Source organism: Tamandua tetradactyla, chromosome 2 (genome assembly GCF_023851605.1).
Source record: "Tamandua tetradactyla isolate mTamTet1 chromosome 2, mTamTet1.pri, whole genome shotgun sequence".
In the NCBI taxonomy this organism is placed as follows: Eukaryota; Metazoa; Chordata; class Mammalia; order Pilosa; family Myrmecophagidae; genus Tamandua; species Tamandua tetradactyla.
In genome coordinates, this window is record NC_135328.1 from 34,050,029 (window position 1) to 34,069,406 (window position 19,378).

A 19,378-nucleotide genomic window follows, 5' to 3' on the forward strand; every position below is an offset into this window, starting at 1 on the left:
ATTAAAATGACTGATCACATCAAGTGCTGGCAAGGTTATGGAACAACTGAAACTCTCCTATATTGCTACTGGGGATGCACAAATGGTATAGCCACTGGAAGAGTTAGGCTGTTTTTTGTTTTCTGGTAAGGTTAAGTATATACCTACCACATGACCTAATAGGCCCATTCCTAAGTATTAATCCAAAGCACATGAAAAAAAGATGTTTACACAAAAATGTGTATGTTTATGTTCACAGCAGCTTTATTCACAATGGCCAAAAATTGGAAACAATCCTAATTTTTGCCAACTGGTGAACAAGTAAACAAGTTGTTGCATAATCATGCAATACTATTCGGCAATCAAAAAGGATGCATGACTGATCCACACAACAATATGGTTGAAACCCAAAAGCATTATGCTAAGTGGCAAAGGTCAAACATAAAAGACAACCCATGTACGGTGCACAGGTGGTTCAGTGGTAGAAAGTTCACCTTCCATGCAGGAGACCCAGGTTTGATTTCCAGACCATACATCCAAAAACAGACAACCCATGTATGATTGCATTTGCATGGAATCCCAGAAAAGGCAAAACTGTAGTGATAGAAAACTACAGTGATGGAAATTGTAGTTGCCAGGGGCAGGAGTTTTGGGGGGAGGAAATGAACTGCAAAGGAGCAGGAAGGAACTTTTGAGGGTGAAGGAAATATTCTATTAACTTGAGTGTGTTAGAAGTTACACAACTGTACACATTTGCTGAAGCGTCAATTGTACATTTAAAGTGGGTCAGTTTTATTGAATGTCAATAATAGTTCAATAAAGCAGATTCTTTAAAAAGCACATAGCTCGCCATTTGATGAAAGAGGAAATTAATACCCTCAAGGGCAGTGCTTTCTGCAGGCGCATCTAGAAACCACATCCTCACTAATTCTACGTCAGCCCTTCCAAACACATCAAGGGACTCAGCACGCCCAGGAGAAATGCTGCATTGCTCGCTGTGCCTCATTCTTCTTGTGAGTTTGATTCCTGCCTCTTCTTTTTCTGGCTGTGTGACCTTGGGTAGTCACTTAAACTCTCTGGGTCTCAGTTTTCTCAACTATGCAATGGGGGTAGGAGTAGAGTACCTATTTCAGTGGGTTCTTGTGAGCTTTCAGTGGGTTGCTATAAAGAGAGCACTTCGGACGCTGGCTGGCATATAGTAAACTCTGTGTAAGTGTTAGTCATCGTATTATGGTGGATATGGGGAGACAAAAAAGAGTGACAATAGGTCCCTGGCTTCTACTTGTTTGTGTCCTGAACGCCTCCACATGCAAAACAGGTGGTGCCTGTATAAGAGAGGATACTACAAACATCGTGAATGATGACCAGGCACAGGCTGGAGGAATCAAGGTCACTTTCCTGGTGGAGGCAGTACTCAGTTGGGCCTTGAAATGTACATAGGAATATGCAGCAGCGAGCAGGGGGCAGGTGAGAGGGAGATCCTGGCGCCAGCTTGTGGGTGAAGCTTTCTGTAAGGACGGGAAAGATTTTGACATGGCCAGAGAGGTCATGTCAGTTAGGTGACTGGGTCAAGAGCAAGCAAGTGGCAGAACTTTGGTAAGTTTTAATAAATTTCTGTTTCGTATACTGGAGCTAGAATGGATTCTATTGATTACAACTTAAAACCATGATTGATATAGTTAGTATGCTCTGCAAAGGGCATGGAAGGCTCTTACATTCCACAACTCTCTCTTGTTAAAGACTTTTGAATGATTCCCTCACATGGGGCTCGTGCCTCTGTTGATCCTAAAGATTCTCCATGACCTGGCCTAGACTCCCCTTTCCACCCTGCTCGCCCACAGTCCCCAAACCTCCCAGCCGGCTCCTCTCCACTCCTACACCTTTGCTTCTGCTCGTGTCTTTCCCCCTTATCTCCTTTATTTCCATAAAGCCCTTCCTTTGAGCCCTTGAGCTCTTGCATGTCTCTGTCCCTCTGTTACATGCTTACCAAAGTCCTCTTTTAAGCACTGGTCCCTGCTCAGAAATACACACAAAAATGTCACCTGGGGAGCTTTTTCTAAACACACAGGCATTATGTCCATTATCTTGATTGTCAAATGGATTTACAGTTGTATGTGCATAAGTCAAAACTCACAAACCTATGCACTTAAATATGGACACTATATTGGATTTCAATTATGCCTCAATGGAGCTGTGTGTGTGTGTTTTAATCATTAGTATCCAGAAATTATAAAGCAAACACACTATAGGCAGCCTCAGAGATACTAGTTTGGTACTTCTGGGGTGGAACCTAGAAATGAGGACTTGGAGAAGCCCTTAGATGATTTTACTATGCACTCTTGGCTAAGGATGGCCATAAGAGAGTGTGTCTGCGTCTGCCTCCCCACCAGAATATAAGTTCTTTAAGGGTCCATAGCTGCTTCTACCACATTCAACAGTGAGGACCTGCTCTGGATTGAGGAATTCAGTCCAGTTATCCCATCAGGCTTAGACAAACACTGCTGCGTTGCACAACTCCAGGAGGCACCACTCACAAATGAGGAGTTGTGCAAAACTGCAGCATCAGATACCACAGTGGGGTTTGCTAGGAATTTCTGGGCCTGGTTGGGAGTGAACATAAACAAAGGCATAACTACTGACCTTAATAATGCTGGGGAAAAGATGCCAGATGTATATGTTTATATTTCAGATATCCAGAAATATCTGAAATCACATTCATTCTACTGAAGCTGTTGCTGGCCAATAGAAATATGATGCGAGCCACAAATGTGAGTCAAATATCAAAAAAAGAAGAAAGAGGTGATATTAATTATAACTATGTATTTTATTTAACACAAAGTATCTGAAGTATAATTTCAACATGTAATCAATATAAAAAATTATTAATGAGATATTTAAAGTTCTTTTCTTCATAGTAAGCCTTTGAAGTCGGGTATATTTTACCTTTACAGCACACCTCAATTTGGACTTGCCACGTAAAGTGTACTAAGGACAATTGCAATGCTAGAGAAAAGTGAGACTGCTTTGACAGGGGCAGGTCATCAGGCGGTGCTGGTGCTTATTTTGATCAGCATGTGAGAAAAGTCTGAGACCCTGGAGTAAGGCCAAAAGCAGGGTAATTTATTACTCCTGACCCTTGTCTCATTCTGCCTCTCTCACCCTCCTCCTGTTCTCAGAAGACTCATTACAAGGAACTGCAGCTTGGCCCAAGCACAATTCCCTGGAACACAGTGGGGGAGGCTTTCGTTTGCCTCTGGGGCCAGGGAACCTGGTGGTTCAGCTGAGCTTGCTGCAGAGCCAGGATGACAGCTGGGGTCCCGTCCCTGCGTCCTGTCAGCCTTCCAGGTTTCGTGTTCCATGGCACCTGGGGGAAGAAGCTTCTGTGCAGAATGTTATCAAGGAGTTTGGATATCCAAGCAGATGTTCTCAAAGCTTTACTAGGAAAAAGAACATACACCCGTGACTTATTTCTTAAGAAAAAACATTTGAAAAGAAACCTGAACTGAAGGGCCTGGGGGAAAATTCTAGCTAAGCACAGGTTCTCTGGGATTTTAGCTTCTAGTCTCTTTTCTTGGATAAGACCTTGCAAACAAACTTTGATATTTTCTTTACTCTCTGAAAGGAATATAGAAAGTCATTACATTTCACACAGAAGAAGGCGAGGCTCACAAATATTGGGGTTTGCCCAGTTTCACCCTTAGACAGAAAATTCCAAGGGAATTTCATTGTTCTCATGCTGAAACAGCCAATCTGGCTATTTATACCTATATCATAGGCAGAGCACAAAAATGTGAATTGATTGCAAGTGTTAAAACAAGGGCTGTGTGCAGGAACTATGTCTGCATTTTGGTCTTTTGGGAACACTCTCCCTCCAAACTTCTTACTTTGCAGATACTGACTGTCTTTGTTTTCCAGAACCGCTGTGACAAATACCACATACTGGGTGGCTTAACTGACAATGGAAATTTTATTGTTTCTGAGGCTCAAAATACAGAATCTAGGTGTCAGCGAGGCCCTACTTTCTCCCAGAGTCTGTAGCATTCTGGTGCTGGCTTGCCACAATCTTGGGGTTCTGTTCTAGTTTGCTAGCTGCCAGAATGCAACACACCAGAGACGGATTGGCTTTTAAAAAAAAGGGATTTATTTTGTTGGTTCTTCAGAGGAAAGGCAGCTAACTTTCCACTGAGGTTCTTTCTTACGTGGAAGGCACAGGATGGTCTCTGCTGGTCTTCTCTCCAGGCCCCTAGGTTCCAACAACCCTCCCCGGGGTGATTTCTTTCTCCATCTCCAAGGGCCTGGGCTGAGCTGCAAGTGCTGAGATGAGGAATGCCAAGCTGCTAGGCTGTGCTATGTTGCGATCTCTCATTTAAGCACCAGCCAATTAAGTCAAATGTCACTCATTGCAGCAGACACACCTCCTAGCTGACTGCAGATGTAATTGGCAACAGATGAGGTTCACGTACCGTTGGCTTATGTCCACAGCAACAAGATTAGGTATGCTCACCTGGCCAAGTTGACAACTGAATCTAACTAACACAGGTTCCTTGGATTGTGTCTCTGCCACTGTCACATAGCAACATCCTTGGTCTTACCCTGTGTCTTTCTCTGACTTTTGGCTTCTCTTTATCAAGCCTCCAGTCATGTGGATTAAGGCCCACCCCTGATTCGGTTTGTCCATATCTAAACAGGGTCTTAGAAGATCCCTTTCATAAATGAGTGGACACATTTTCTTTTTTTTGCTTTTAAAAGGGGTAATTTATTAAGTTGTAAGTTTACTGTTCTAAGGCCATGAAAATGTCCAAAATAAAGCAATGTTACAAAAATGTCCAATCAAAGGCATCCAGGGAAAGACACCTTGGTTGAAAAAGGACAATAACGTTCAGAGTCTCCCTTTCAGTGGGAAAGGCACATGGGGAGATTTGCTAGCTTTCTCTTCAATGGCTTCCCTGGGGCTCTTTCTGTTGGCTCTGTCAGTTCTGGTGGCTCTAAAGCTTTTTCCAAAATGGCTCCCTCTTAAGGGGCAGAGTGGATACATTTTTGATAACACATCTAAGTAGGGTCTTTAAACTCTTTGGGTTCACACCCACAGGAGAATGGGTTAAGACTAAGCTCATGCCTTTTATTGGGGCACATGATTCACTGCAGCACACTGACCCAACCTGAGATTCACATCCCCATCAGGACACCATGGAGAAGGATACATCCAGGTTTTGAGCTTTCATTAGGTTGGGGGGGCCACACCCTGTCCCTCTTCTGTTTAGGGATTTTACAGAACTCTTGTCACCATATGTGAGCTCCTACAACCTGCACTGTGATCCTTCTGTGAGCTTCTTGGATTTGCTGAGAGCCCCTGTTCAATCTGGCTTAGCTCCTGGGGTCAGCCCATTTCCTGATGTGTGGCCCTGCAGGTGTGACCAGGGCAGTGGGACAGCAGAGAAGAAACTTAGAGCAGGAGGAGTGCTGGCCAGAGATCTGGGGCCCAGGCTTGCCAAGGACCCAGGGGCACTAGTGGCAGAAGTGGGCTGGGACCAGCCCTGATTTATCACCAGAAGGCTTCCACCTGCCCCCTGCTGCTTCTCCTTTGCACCTGCCCCCAAACTTGTGCAATGAGACGGCCAGTAGAGAGGGTTTGAGGAGCAAGGAGGGGTGAAGGGAGAGATGATTGAAGGTATGATCTCTGCCATTGATAGTTCTGGAAGGTCTCAACTGAATACTCCCTGGAGATGCATCAGCCCTGGAGAAGCAGAGCAGATAGTGACAATGCTTAGACCAGCTGGGTCAGTAACAAGAAACAACAATTCTGGCTTCTGAGGTGTTTAAGTTTCAAACATTCCTATTCTGGATTTAAAGTACTGAGAGTTTATGGATTTCTGGATGTCAAGCAGCCACAGAAATTATATACATAATTGTGTGTGTGTGTGTGTGTGTGTGTGTGTGTGTGTGCAGGGTCATTTCTGTGGATTGAGAATCCATATTTTCATCAGATTCAGAAACACACACACACTCAATTCTTACGTTAATCTTTGATGAACAAGGAGAGAAACCATCTCAGAGGGTTTTAAAAACTCACTGTGACAATAGTTCACAGGGAAGAATGAAGTTTTACCACTTTTCTTAAAAGCAGCCTTTGTGGCCAGATGGTGTGTAAATATTTAAGGTTTGACAACTGTTGAGCAAAGGAACACACTTTTTATGAGCAGCATGCCACTAACCCCCAAGGGCCCAGAGAGGTGAGGCAGCTGACCCAGGTCACTCAGCCTGCTGGTGTCCACTTCCAGGTGTCCCGACACCCTGCTCAGTGCCCCTCCACGCCCGCCCCAGGACCCCGGTGCTTCCTCCCTCCCCTGCAGCAGGGCCTCCACGCCCCAGTGGAGAAGCAGAATCAGAATTTTTTAAACTTGGAGAAATGCCCAGCAGCGGGTGGCCTTGGCCAGGGCTCTCCCCCTACCAAACCACCTCTCCAGAGCATCTGCCCTAAGCCACTCGGGCAAGTCCACGGCCTGGGAGACCGGCGCCTGCTCTCACCTGCCACATGGCCCCAGGACCCCTCTTACAACCTGAGGAAGGGGTGGGCAACTTCTGAGGTGGGGAAGGTCCCCTATGGGGAAACTGAGAGACAAAATAAGATCATGATTGAAGATGAACCCACTCTTGGTTTTAAAGTACGAGTGCCTTTCTTTCTTTTTTTTTTTCCGCATGGGCAGGCACAGGGAATCGAACCCAGGTCTGTGGCATGGCAGGCAAGAACTCTGCCACTGAGCCACCATTGCACCACTGCTACCTAGGGAGCAGTAGCAGCTGCATTGTCACTCTGAGGACTAAATATGCTCAACTTCTACATCCATACCCTATATCCAACTTTATTAAAACTATTCACTTAAATCCTTATATTTCTCACTAGACTGGGAGGCCCCTCCAGATGGGCAATGGGCTCTGCATATCTTTATAACCCCAAGGCTTAGCCAGCACTGATGAAACGTTGCCTGTCCTGATTAGAAGGTGAGTGTGCACTCCCCACACCCCAGGTGATGCAAAAGCCAAGACGGATATAACACGGTCCCCATACTCTGTAGTCCAGAAAGGCCGGTATCATGTGACTGCATTGGAATGCACCAAGATAGGGACGATGCTGCTGCTGCTGCATTAGAGAAGCACTGGGAATGTTGTGGCAAAGCCCCACTTGGAAGAAGGGGATGGGGAGTGAGGAGCTAGGGAAGTGTCACAGATGCCGCAGTGTCCCTGGAGCTGGGCCCTCTGCCACTTACACAGAAGGGCAATTCAGGAAGGAAAACTCCTGGAGCAAAGGTTGGGTGGCTTCACAAAAGGGCAAGCCCACCACCAGCAGCTCCTGTCTGTGCTTGGTCACACCTCTCTTGCCTGCCCTGCCTTGGAGCCTGGTGGGCACCAGGGCTGCTCCCGGGCCGGACAGCTGCCATGCTGGCCCCACCCCCACCCAGGCAGCGTCACCTCCTCCCTGCCAATCTGGGCGCAGTTCGCTTGGAGGTTTGCCTGGGAAGCAGCTCCAGGGATCATCTGACCAATGGCTAGCTGGTTTATGACCGGGATGTGAGCAGGGTCTCCTCACACTCCAATGGACTTGCTCTGAGCCGCAGAGGAGCACAGTGGCCTTGGAGAATCTATGTGCACAAGGTCAGTTTCCAGTGGTATGTGCAGATATGCACAATGATATCTCTATGAGCATAAATAAATTTATGTGTAAGTAATGCATGTACATATATGAACATGTGGGCCAAGGTTGCCCAAAGGCCCACACTTGCTGTGTCACATCCTGACACATCCTGAAAATTGTGTGGAGAACTTTTTTGGTAATTTTAGGCAGCCTGGTGCCTGCCCAGGGGACCATGTGCTTATTCCCAGCTTATAGGTAGGTCAAGTATCTCAGAGTTTAGGCCTTGATACTGTCTCCATATGGGCAGCTGGCCAAGACCATGGACAGCTCTACCTGGCGGGAGGGGGGTAGATACCACGAGGGCTGCCTAAAATCTCAGAACCTTGTGCTGTGGGGCAAAGTCAGAGAACCACAGATGGTCTGGGCTGAAAGTCATCTCCTTCATCCCTTTCCAGAGCCTGAATTCCTTTGATGGCAGCCCTTCTGTGATGATTAATTTCACATGTCAGCATGGCCAGGTTACAGCACTGGTTTGCTTGGTCAAGCAAGCACTTTCTTGATTTTAATTATGAAAGTATTTTGTAAAAGGATTTGCATTTATAATCAGCTCAGCACATCCAGGGCTGATTGCATCTACAATCAACAAAGGAGATTTCCCTCAGCAGTGTGGGGAGTGTCCTCATCTGATCAGCCGGAGATCTTAAAAACCACCACAGAATTTCAGAAATCAGATAGAAGAGTTTTTGCCTCAGGTTAAATCAGCCTGGCTTGACTTCACCATCACCTTTATCAGAACTCTCAGCTTGTGGCCTACCCTACAGAATTTGGACTTGCCACCCCTCAGGGACATGTGGACCAATTCCTTATAATAAATCTCTTCGTATATATGGACCCGGCTGGTTCTATTTCTCTGGACCAATACATCTTCCAAACTTTATTCCTGATTAGGAAGTGAGTGGGAATTCACTCTCACTTCATATTTGGGCAGTTCAGTGGTTAAAAACTTCTTCCTGCCTTCTGCCACCTGCCTCTGTTTGGGGTCACACAGAACAACCCTAGCCATGACAAGCTAAAGGATCATTTCAGGTGCCCCCACCACAAGATAAGGAACTATGGCCACCCAGTGCTCAGAATAGTAACTGGCATCTAGTTGGGTGCCCAAGAAATATTTAATAAATAATTGACTAGATGTCAGTAAATAACATTTTTCAGGGGGTGAGGGTGTTTCGTGTGAGGTAGGTAGAAGACGAAGAGGGGCAGACCAAAGGATATTTTCCTGTGCAATACTTGAGAATTAGACTGAATTTATGTAATTCAGTCTAATGCTTGGGCAAGTCAGGAGATCCACAAGCTCTTGATCTAGAATCATCTTTGCAATTTAGAAGATGTTTTAAACGACTTAAAATGCAACACAAACACCCACATATGTTAAATGCCCTATCTTAACACGGAGACCACCAATGCATTAACTTTTACTGTGGTGTTACAACTTGCAGTCTTTGGTCTAAAACTTCTGCTATCTCATTTGAAATTCTTGTAAAGGTGACATTAGGAGGATTACAGCTTTGCAGAGGTCACTTTTTTTTCCAGCTTTTAAAAAGGGGAATTTATTAAGTTGCAAGTTTACAGATCTAAGGCTGTGAAAATGAGCAAATCATTGCAAGATTATAAAAATGTCCAATCTAGAGGACTTCCTGGAAGATGGCGGCTTAGTAAGACGCGCGGATCTTAGTTTCTTCTCCAGGACACCTACTAGGGGAGTAGAAACGATACAGAAAGCGCCCAAAGCCACAACAGAGATAAAAAAGACAGCGTACCCCATCCTGGAACGGCTGGCTGGCTGAGAGAGGCAGCTCGGGTGAGATCGCCGAGGCGCGCGGGCCTTACCGGGCGGGGTGGCAAGCGGCCGGAGTTACTCCCTTCCCCCTTCCCGGGCCGGCTGGGAGAATTGGAGAGGCGGTCCCCTGAAACAAAGATGGCTGGCGCCCACACCACGCGCAGCCCCCGGACCAACTGAGAGAATTGGATCGGAAACCCCCAGGCCGCGGAGAACGGTGACTGGGGGAGGCCCCTTCCAAACCCGTGACTCCCGGGGAACGTGCACTCTCTCGGGCGGGCCGCTGCCGCTGGCGCCCTCCCGCCACGCTTGTTGCCCAGGGCCGACTAGGAAATTCGGACGGGCTCTTTCCCTGGCTGTGGCAACCAGCAACCCTCCCTGCGTTCGGACCCCGGGCCGGCTCAAGCCGTTTCGGCTAGCGAACCCCCAGGACGGCGGGAGTTTTCCAAAGTTTAAGGTCCCACAGCACCTTTTACTGGTGGGACCCGCAGACAAACGTGTGCCACGAGCGCCACCTACTGGGCAGGATAAGAAAAACAGAACCCAGAGATTTCACAGAAAAATATTACAACCTTGCTGGGTCCAACACCAAGAGAAATCTGAATAAATGCCCAGACGCCAGCAGCAGAAGATAACTGTCCACGCTCAAAAGATTGAGAATATGGCTCAGTCAAAGGAACAAACCAATAGCTCAAATGAGACACAAGAGCTGAGACAACTAATGCTGAATACGAACAGAAATGGAAAACCTCTTCAAAAATGAAATCGATAAATTGAGGGAGGACATGAAGAGGACATGGGCTGAACATAAAGAAGAAATAGAAAAACTGAAAAAAAATCGCAGAACTTATGGAAGTGAAGGATAAAGTAGCAAACATAGAAAAAATAATGGATAGCTACAATGATAGATTTAAAGAGACAGAAGATAGAATTAGTGATTTGGAGGATGGAACATCTGAATTCCAAAAAGAAACAGAAACTATAGGGAAAAGAATGGAAAAATTTGAACAGGGTATCAGGGAACTCAAGGACAATATGAACCGCACAAATATACGTGTTGTGGGTGTCCCAGAAGGAGAAGAGAAGGGAAAAGGAGGAGAAAAACTAATGGAAGAAATTATCACTGAAAATTTCCCAACTCTTATGAAAGACCTAAAATTACAGATCCAAGAAGTGCAGCGCACCCCAAAGAGATTAGACCCAAATAGGCGTTCTCCAAGACACTTACTAGTTAGAATGTCAGAGGTCAAAGAGAAAGAGAAGATCTTGAAAGCAGCAAGAGAAAAACAATCCATTACATACAAGGGAAACCCAATAAGATTTTGTGTAGATTTCTCAGCAGAAACCATGGAAGCTAGAAGACAGTGGGATGATATATTTAAAATACTAAAAGAGAAAAACTGCCAACCAAGACTCCTATATCCAGCAAAATTATCCTTCAAAAATGAGGGAGAAATTAAAACATTCTCAGACAAAAAGTCACTGAAAGAATTTGTGACCAAGAGACCAGCTCTGCAAGAAATACTAAAGGGAGCACTAGAGTCAGATACAAAAAGACAGAAGAGAGAGATATGGAAAAGAGTGTAGAAAGAAGGAAAATCAGATATGATATATAATACAAAAGGCAAAATGTTAGAGGAAAATATTATCCAAACAGTAATAACACTAAATGTCAATGGACTGAATTCCCCAATCAAAAGACATAGATTGGCAGAATGGATTAAAAAACAGGATCCTTCGATATGCTGTCTACAGGAAACACATCTTAGACCCAAAGATAAACATAGGTTGAAAGTGAAAGGTTGGGAAAAGATATTTCATGCAAATAACAACCAGAAAAGAGCAGGAGTGGCTATACTAATATCCAACAAATTAGACTTCAAATGTAAAACAGTTAAAAGAGACAAAGAAGGACACTATATACTAAAAAAGGAACAATTAAACAAGAAGACATAACAATCATAAATATTTACGCACCGAATCAGAATGCCCCAAAATACGTGAGGAATATACTGCAAACATTGAAAAGGGAAATAGACTCATATACCATAATAGTTGGAGACTTCAACTCACCACTCTCATCAAGGGACAGAACATCTAGACAGAGGATCAACAAAGAAATAGAGAATCTGAATATTACTATAAATGAACTAGACTTAATAGACATTTATAGGACATTACATCCCACAACAGCAGGATACACCTTTTTCTCAAGTGCTCATGGATCATTCTCAAAGATAGACCATATGCTGGGTCACAAAGCAAGTCTTAACAAATTTAAAAAGATTGAAATCTTACACAACACTTTCTCGGACCATAAAGGAATGATGTTGGAAATCAATAATAGGCAGAGTGCCAGAAAATTCACAAATACGTGGAGGCTCAACAACACTCTCTTAAACAACAAGTGGGTCAAAGAAGAAATTGCAAGGGAAATTAGCAAATACCTCGAGGCGAATGAAAATGAAAACACAACATATCAAAACTTATGGGACGCAGCAAAGGCAGTGCTAAGAGGGAAATTTATTGCTCTAAATGCCTATATCAGAAAAGAAGAAAAGGCAAAAATTCAGGAATTAACTATCCATTTGGAAGAACTGGAGAAAGAACAGCAAGCTAACCCCAAAGCAAGCAAAAGGAAAGAAATAACAAAGATTAGAGCACAAATAAATGAAATTGAAAACATGAAAACAATAGAGAATATCAATAAGGCCAGAAGTTGGTTCTATGAGAAAATCAATAAGATTGATGGGCCCTTAGCAAGATTGACAAAAAGAAGAAGAGAGAGGATGCAAATAAATAAGATCAGAAATGGAAGAGGAGACATAACTACTGACCTCACAGAAATAAAGGAGGTAATAACAGGATACTATGAACAACTTTACGCTAATAAATACAACAATTTAGAGGAAATGGACGGGTTCCTGGAAAAACATGAACAACCAACTTTGACTCAAGAAGACATAGATGACCTCAACAAACCAATCACAAGTAAAGAAATTGAATTAGTCATTCAAAAGCTTCCTAAAAAGAAAAGTCCAGGACCAGATGGCTTCACATGTGAATTCTACCAAACGTTCCAGAAAGAATTAGTACCAATTCTCTTCAAACTCTTCAAAAAAATCGAAGTGGAGGGAAAACTACCTAATTCATTCTATGAAGCCAACATCACCCTCATACCAAAACCAGGCAAAGATATTACAAAAAAAGAAAACTACAGGCCGATCTCTCTAATGAATACAGATGCAAAAATCCTCAATAAAATTCTAGCAAATCGTATCCAACAGCACATTAAAAGAATTATACATCATGACCAAGTAGGATTCATCCCAGGTATGCAAGGATGGTTCAACATAAGAAAATCAATTAATGTAATACACCATATCAACAAATCAAAGCAGAAAAATCACATGATCATCTCAATTGATGCAGAGAAGGCATTCGACAAGATTCAACATCCTTTCCTGTTGAAAACACTTCAAAAGATAGGAATACAAGGGAACTTCCTTAAAATGATAGAGGGAATATATGAAAAACCCACAGCTAATATCATCCTCAATGGGGAAAAATTGAAAACTTTCCCCCTAAGATCAGGAACAAGACAAGGATGTCCACTATCACCACTATTATTCAACATTGTGTTGGAGGTTCTAGCCAGAGCAATTAGACAAGAAAAAGAAATACAAGGCATCAAAATTGGAAAGGAAGAAGTAAAACTATCACTGTTTGCAGACGATATGATACTATACGTCGAAAACCCGGAAAAATCCACAACAAAACTACTAGAGCTAATAAATGAGTACAGCAAAGTAGCAGGTTACAAGATCAACATTCAAAAATCTGTAGCATTTCTATACACTAGTAATGAACAAGCTGAGGGGGAAATCAAGAAACGAATCCCATTTACAATTGCAACTAAAAGAATAAAATACCTAGGAATAAATTTAACTAAAGAGACAAAAAACCTATATAAAGAAAACTACAAAAAACTGCTAAACGAAATCACAGAAGACCTAAACAGATGGAAGGGCATACCGTGTTCATGGATTGGAAGACTAAATATAGTTAAGATGTCAATCCTACCTAAATTGATTTACAGATTCAATGCAATACCAATCAAAATCCCAACAACGTATTTTTCAGAAATAGAAAAACCAATAAGCAAATTTATCTGGAAGGTCAGGGTGCCCCGAATTGCTAAAAACATCTTGAGGAAAAAAAACGAAGCTGGAGGTCTCGCGCTGCCTGACTTTAAGGCATATTATGAAGCCACAGTGGTCAAAACAGCATGGTATTGGCATAAAGATAGATATATCGACCAATGGAATCGAATAGAGTGCTCAGATATAGACCCTCTCATCTATGGACATTTGATCTTTGATAAGGCAGTCAAGCCAACTCACCTGGGACAGAGCAGTCTCTTCAATAAATGGTGCCTAGAGAACTGGATATCCATATGCAAAAGAATGAAAGAAGACCCATCTCTCACACCCTATACAAAAGTTAACTCAAAATGGATCAAAGATCTAAACATTAGGTCTAAGACCATAAAACAGTCAGAGGAAAATGTTGGGAGATATCTTATGGATCTTACAACTGGAGGCGGTTTTATGGACCTTAAACCTAAAGCAAGAGCACTGAAGAAGGAAATAAATAAATGGGAACTCCTCAAAATTAAACACTTTTGTGCATCAAAGAACTTCATCAAGAAAGTAGAAAGACAGCCTTCACAATGGGAGACAATATTTGGAAATGATATATCAGATAAAGGTCTAGTATCCAGAATTTATAAAGAGATTGTTCATCTCAACAACAAAAAGACAGCCAACCCAATTACAAAATGGGAAAAAGACTTGAACAGACACCTCTCAGAAGAGGAAATACGGATGGCCAAGAGGCACATGAAGAGATGCTCAATGTCCCTGGCCATTAGAGAAATGCAAATCAAAACCACAATGAGATATCATCTCACACCCACCAGAATGGCCATTATCAACAAAACAGAAAATGACAAGTGCTGGAGAGGATGCGGAGAAAGAGGCACACTTATCCACTGTTGGTGGGAATGTCAAAGGGTGCAACCACTGTGGAAGGCAGTTTGGCGGTTCCTCAAAAAGCTGAATATATAACTGCCATACGACCCAGCAATACCATTGCTAGGTATCTACTCAAAGGACTTAAGGGCAAAGACACAAACGAACATTTGCACACCAATGTTTATAGCAGCATTATTTACAATTGTAAAGAGATGGAAACAGCCAAAATCTCCATCAACAGAAGAGTGGCTAAACAAACTGTGGTATATACATACGATGGAATATTATGCAGCTTTAAGACAAGATAAACTTATGAACCATGTAATAACATGGATGGACCTAGAGAATATTATGCTGAGTGAATCCAGCCAAAAACTAAAGGACAAATACTGTATGGTCCCACTGATGTGAACGGACATTCGAGAATAAACTTGAAATATGTCATTGGTAACAGAGTTCAGCAGGAGTTAGAAACAGGGTAAGACAATGGGTAATTGAAGCTGAAGGGATACAGACTGTGCAACAGGACTAGATACAAAAACTCAAAAATGGACAGCACAATAATACCTAATTGTAAAGTAATCATGTTAAAACACTGAATGAAGCTGCATCTGAGCTATAGGTTTTTGTTTTGTTTTGTGTTGTTTTGTTTTGATTTTACTATTATTACTTTTATTTTTTTCTCTATATTAACATTCTATATCTTTTTCGGTTATGTTGCTAATTCTTCTAAACCAATGCAAATGTACTAAGAAATGATCATGCATCTATGTGATGATGATAAGAATTAATGATTGCATGTGTAGAATGGTATGATCTCTAAATGTTGGGTTAATTTCTTTTTTTCCGTTAATTAAAAAAAAAAAAAAAAAGAGAAGGGATAATTGGAGATGAAGGGATACAGACTGTACAACGGGACTGGATATAAAAACTCAGAAATGGACAGCACAATACTACCCAATTGTAATGCAATTATGTTAAAACACTGAATGAAGCTGCATGTGAGGTATAGGTTTTTTGTTTTTGTTTTTTTTTGTTTTTTTTCTTTCTATTATTGTTTTAATTCTTATTCTGTTGTCTTTTTATTTCTTTTTCTAAATCGATGCAAATGTACTAAGAAATGATGAATATGCAACTATGTGATGTTATTAAGAATTACTGATTGTACATGTAGATTGGAATGATTTCTAATTGTTTTGTTAATTCTTTTTTTAATTAATAAAAAAAAATAAAAAAAAACAATAATAAAATAAAAAATAGCAAAAAAAAAAAAAAAAATGTCCAATCTAAGGCATCCAAGGAAAGATACCTTGATTCAAGAAGGCTGATGAAGTTCAGGGTTTCTCCCTCAACTGGAAAGGCACATGGCGAACATGGTGATGTCTGCTAGCTTTCTCTCTAGGCTTCTTATTTCAAGAAGCTCCCCCAGGGGCGTTTTCCTTCTTCATCTCCAAAGGTCTCTGGCTGTACAGGCTCTTGTGATTCTCGTGGCTCTAAAAAAGGGACTGTCTTCAAAATGTTTTCTCTTTAAAAGATTCCAGCAAACCAATCATGACCCATTGGAATAGGTGGGCTCACAACTCCACGGAAGTCCTCTAATCAAAATTGTGACCTACAATTGTGTGGGTCACATCTCCATGGGAACAATAAAAAAGCTCCCAGCCAGCAATATTGAATGAGGATGAAAGGACACAGCTTTTCTGGTGTCCACCACAGATTTAAACCAGCGCATTGCATCCTTTGGACCCCCAAAAGACATGTTATTTCCAAATGCAAAATTCATTCCATTGCAATGTTAGAAAGACTTAAACCATTTCAGTAGCAACACAAATGCAATACAAATTAAAAAAAAATCACCCAGACACTCTCATGTCCTCTTATAAAACTGCCAAGAAGATAGCCTGCCCTACACCTGTGCGGGGAACCTATGACAGGTTGGCCAGTCTCTTCTGTTGGACAATGCATTTGTGCACAGTCCTGTGGCACCAAGGGAAAACAAAAGTCATGTCACAATAAACTCTACAACAGTCTGTTTCAACACCTACCACTATTTGTAACTTTCATTTATAAGCAAGCAAATACTCTTTATAAATTAATTTTGAACCCCAGATTTCCTAATTCTTCACTTTCCCAAACATTCTGGATTGGTTTATTTGAAAAGGATCCTGGTTCTCCAAGAAGCACAGTCAAAAAAAAATTTTCCAATTGTAACCAAGATTTTTCTTGGAACTGACTGGATGGGTTTTTGTTCTACAAAATGTAAAATACTTCGGATGCTAAGCTTGGTAGATTGCCTAAATCATCCATAACCTCCACTGAACATGTTTGCAGTATCAAAAAGACTCAATGACCTCACTGGCTGACTTTATAATAAGTAACTGCTACGCACTTCCACTTAAAAATCAATATATACTTATAAACTGTCATATTTGTTGTATGTGGTAAATTTCTGCATAAGACTTAATTAAAAAAAAGAATTTCACTGCAAAAAAGTATTGAATACCAAAATACAACTGGAAGTAGCCAGCCCCAGTGGAAAATGAGAGCAAACTCTTTAAAAACATCATATATAGAAGGAATCTGACCAATCAGGGACGATGACTTATGACTTAGATAAGAAACATTGAGATCTTGGTTGCTGTCTGACATACCAGAGCAGAAACCTAGCATTTGGAAGGAAATGTAAAGTTCCTGATCCAATTCTGCCCTTTGGCACTGCTCAGAACACATTCAATCCTAATTACAACAGCAAACCTCATCCTGAAGGCTGTGTCTTCATGTGTAAAGGCTCGCCCATTGCCACCACTATGACATCACTTCCTTTCTCAATTTCCCACTGGTGTGTGCCTCAAGTTTAAAAAATTCAAGCTGTGTGGATAAACATAAAAATATTGCATCCCCTGAGATGCTATTATGCCCCCAACCCTCAAACAACACTGCATTAGAAGATCACTCTATCTTCCATTTAGACCAGTTCCCTGCAGGAAACTCAGGACCCAGCTCTGAACAGATACAGATGTCCCCATAACAGGGATCCATGCTTTTTGTGTTAATTTTGGACATCCTTTGGGTGTTTTATTGCTGTTGCCATATCTAGAATGTGATATTCTAAAGCTTTGAATAAAGACTCTAGATTCAATAAAATGAATCACCCTGCCTGGGTTATCAAAGCAGTGTTTCTCCATGTGCCAAGAATGAAGACGTCATGCTTCTGAGGAAAGCTGAAGAAAATCAGAGGGTCTAATGTGAAATGATTTAGAAAAAGGGTCATTTGCAGTGTGGAGCTAGAGAGGAAGAGGAAAGTTATATATGGTCATGCCCTTTACAATAACTGTCTTGGGACAATGGTTTCCTGAGCTGTTCTTATCCTAAAGTCATTCAAGGGCATAGGACTGTTTTCATTATTGCTAAGATCAGTTGCACTTTTATGGAGTCTCTGAAAGGATTTTCCCCAGGTTTTCTATGTGCAGTACTGATCCACCACCATGTCTCCCTACAATCTCCCATTCAGAATTTCCTGAATATCAACACTCACTCCACTTATGTTTTGGCTTTCCCTTGAGTTTTGTTTGGTTCTCATCCCTCTGCTCACCACCTCTGCTTCAGCTATTCCTTGCACCTGATTCCCTTTGAGTTCTCTATTAGGATCCTTGGAAGATGCTATAGGTAGGCTTCTTGCAAGAGACTCAAATAGATAAGATTTTAAGGAGCAGGAGGAATGCTTCCTAGATTAATTCCTTTAGCATCCCTTGCCCTGGGGGCTGTTAGGTTCATTTCTCTCCTTGGCTAAGGAAGAGTGAGAGGTCTGTTTCCTTAATTTTCAGAGGCAATGCAATGAGGATCATGAAATGGTTTTAAGGTAGATCTTTTAAAAGGTTCTGGGTGGTGCAACGGTGGCTCAGTGGCAGAATTCTCTCCTGCCATGTCAGAGACCCAGGTTCAATTCCTGGAGCCTGCCCATGCAAAAAAAGTTCCTATGATATATGCTTTCTCCCCCTAGACACAGCCACATTGGTTTGTCTTTGTAGAATCATGGTAGAACTGGGGCAGTAAAGGTTTCCATCTCCAAACTTCATCATCAATTTGCAACTATCATTTCTGGAAACAGCAGTTTTCTGATCCTTTTAATAAAAGAGTCTCTTGTAGAAGGACAAATGATGAAAATTATGTTGGCTGCCTTAAACAAGGACCCCCACATGGAAAGAAACGCACCAGCAGCTTTTTCAATTTCCTCTACTATAGAGTGTACTTTCAATCCAAGATTGGCTCTCCTTTCCTTCTGGAATATCTACATCTCTCTGGCCCTATAAACCCACAAGGTGACATCCAAGAGATTTAAAAAACTGAGGAAAATGTGTGATAATGAGAGTTTCTTTGTAAAACTAATTCTTTAGATCCAGTGTTTTACTGTTAGTGACTAATGGGGTAATCTAGCACCTTGTTCCTTACTTTATCATGTAATGTTCTCATGAATTTTCATATACATAAAAATAAACTTTAGGTATAATCTTTGTGATGGAGTGATTTGATAGAGCAGCATGAATGGTTTTGTTCTGGATTATTCAGAGGGAGACAGAGGAACATATAAGTGCATTGCTACCTAACAGTCTCAATGGATTGATTCATTCATATTAGCAAAAGTAACATGGTTATATTATTTTGCATCTCTTTAATTGCTACTGAAGTTGTCATTTTCTTCACCTCTTGAAGGACTACAACCTGCATTTTATCTGAATATTTCTTTTTGCATAAATTCTGTGCATACTTGGGTAATAATCTTTAATCAACTGTTTTTCACAACTTTTCCCTATTCCGTTCTTTTAATATTTAATGCATTCTTCTAAGTTTGATGTTCATAATATCATATAATGTTAGCTCCAGGAGGTGTTCTTGGTA

At 41.8% G+C, this 19,378-nt stretch overlaps 1 long non-coding RNA gene across 1 annotated transcript; it reads left to right on the plus strand.

Moving 5' to 3' along the window:
• The first annotated feature begins 925 nt into the window (after nucleotides 1–925).
• LOC143659588 (uncharacterized) lies at nucleotides 926–8,087 on the plus strand. Its single transcript, XR_013163616.1, has 3 exons — nucleotides 926–992; nucleotides 6,881–6,978; nucleotides 8,065–8,087. It is a non-coding gene; the product is annotated as an uncharacterized LOC143659588 (long non-coding RNA).
• Nucleotides 8,088–19,378: the final 11,291 nt, after the last annotated feature.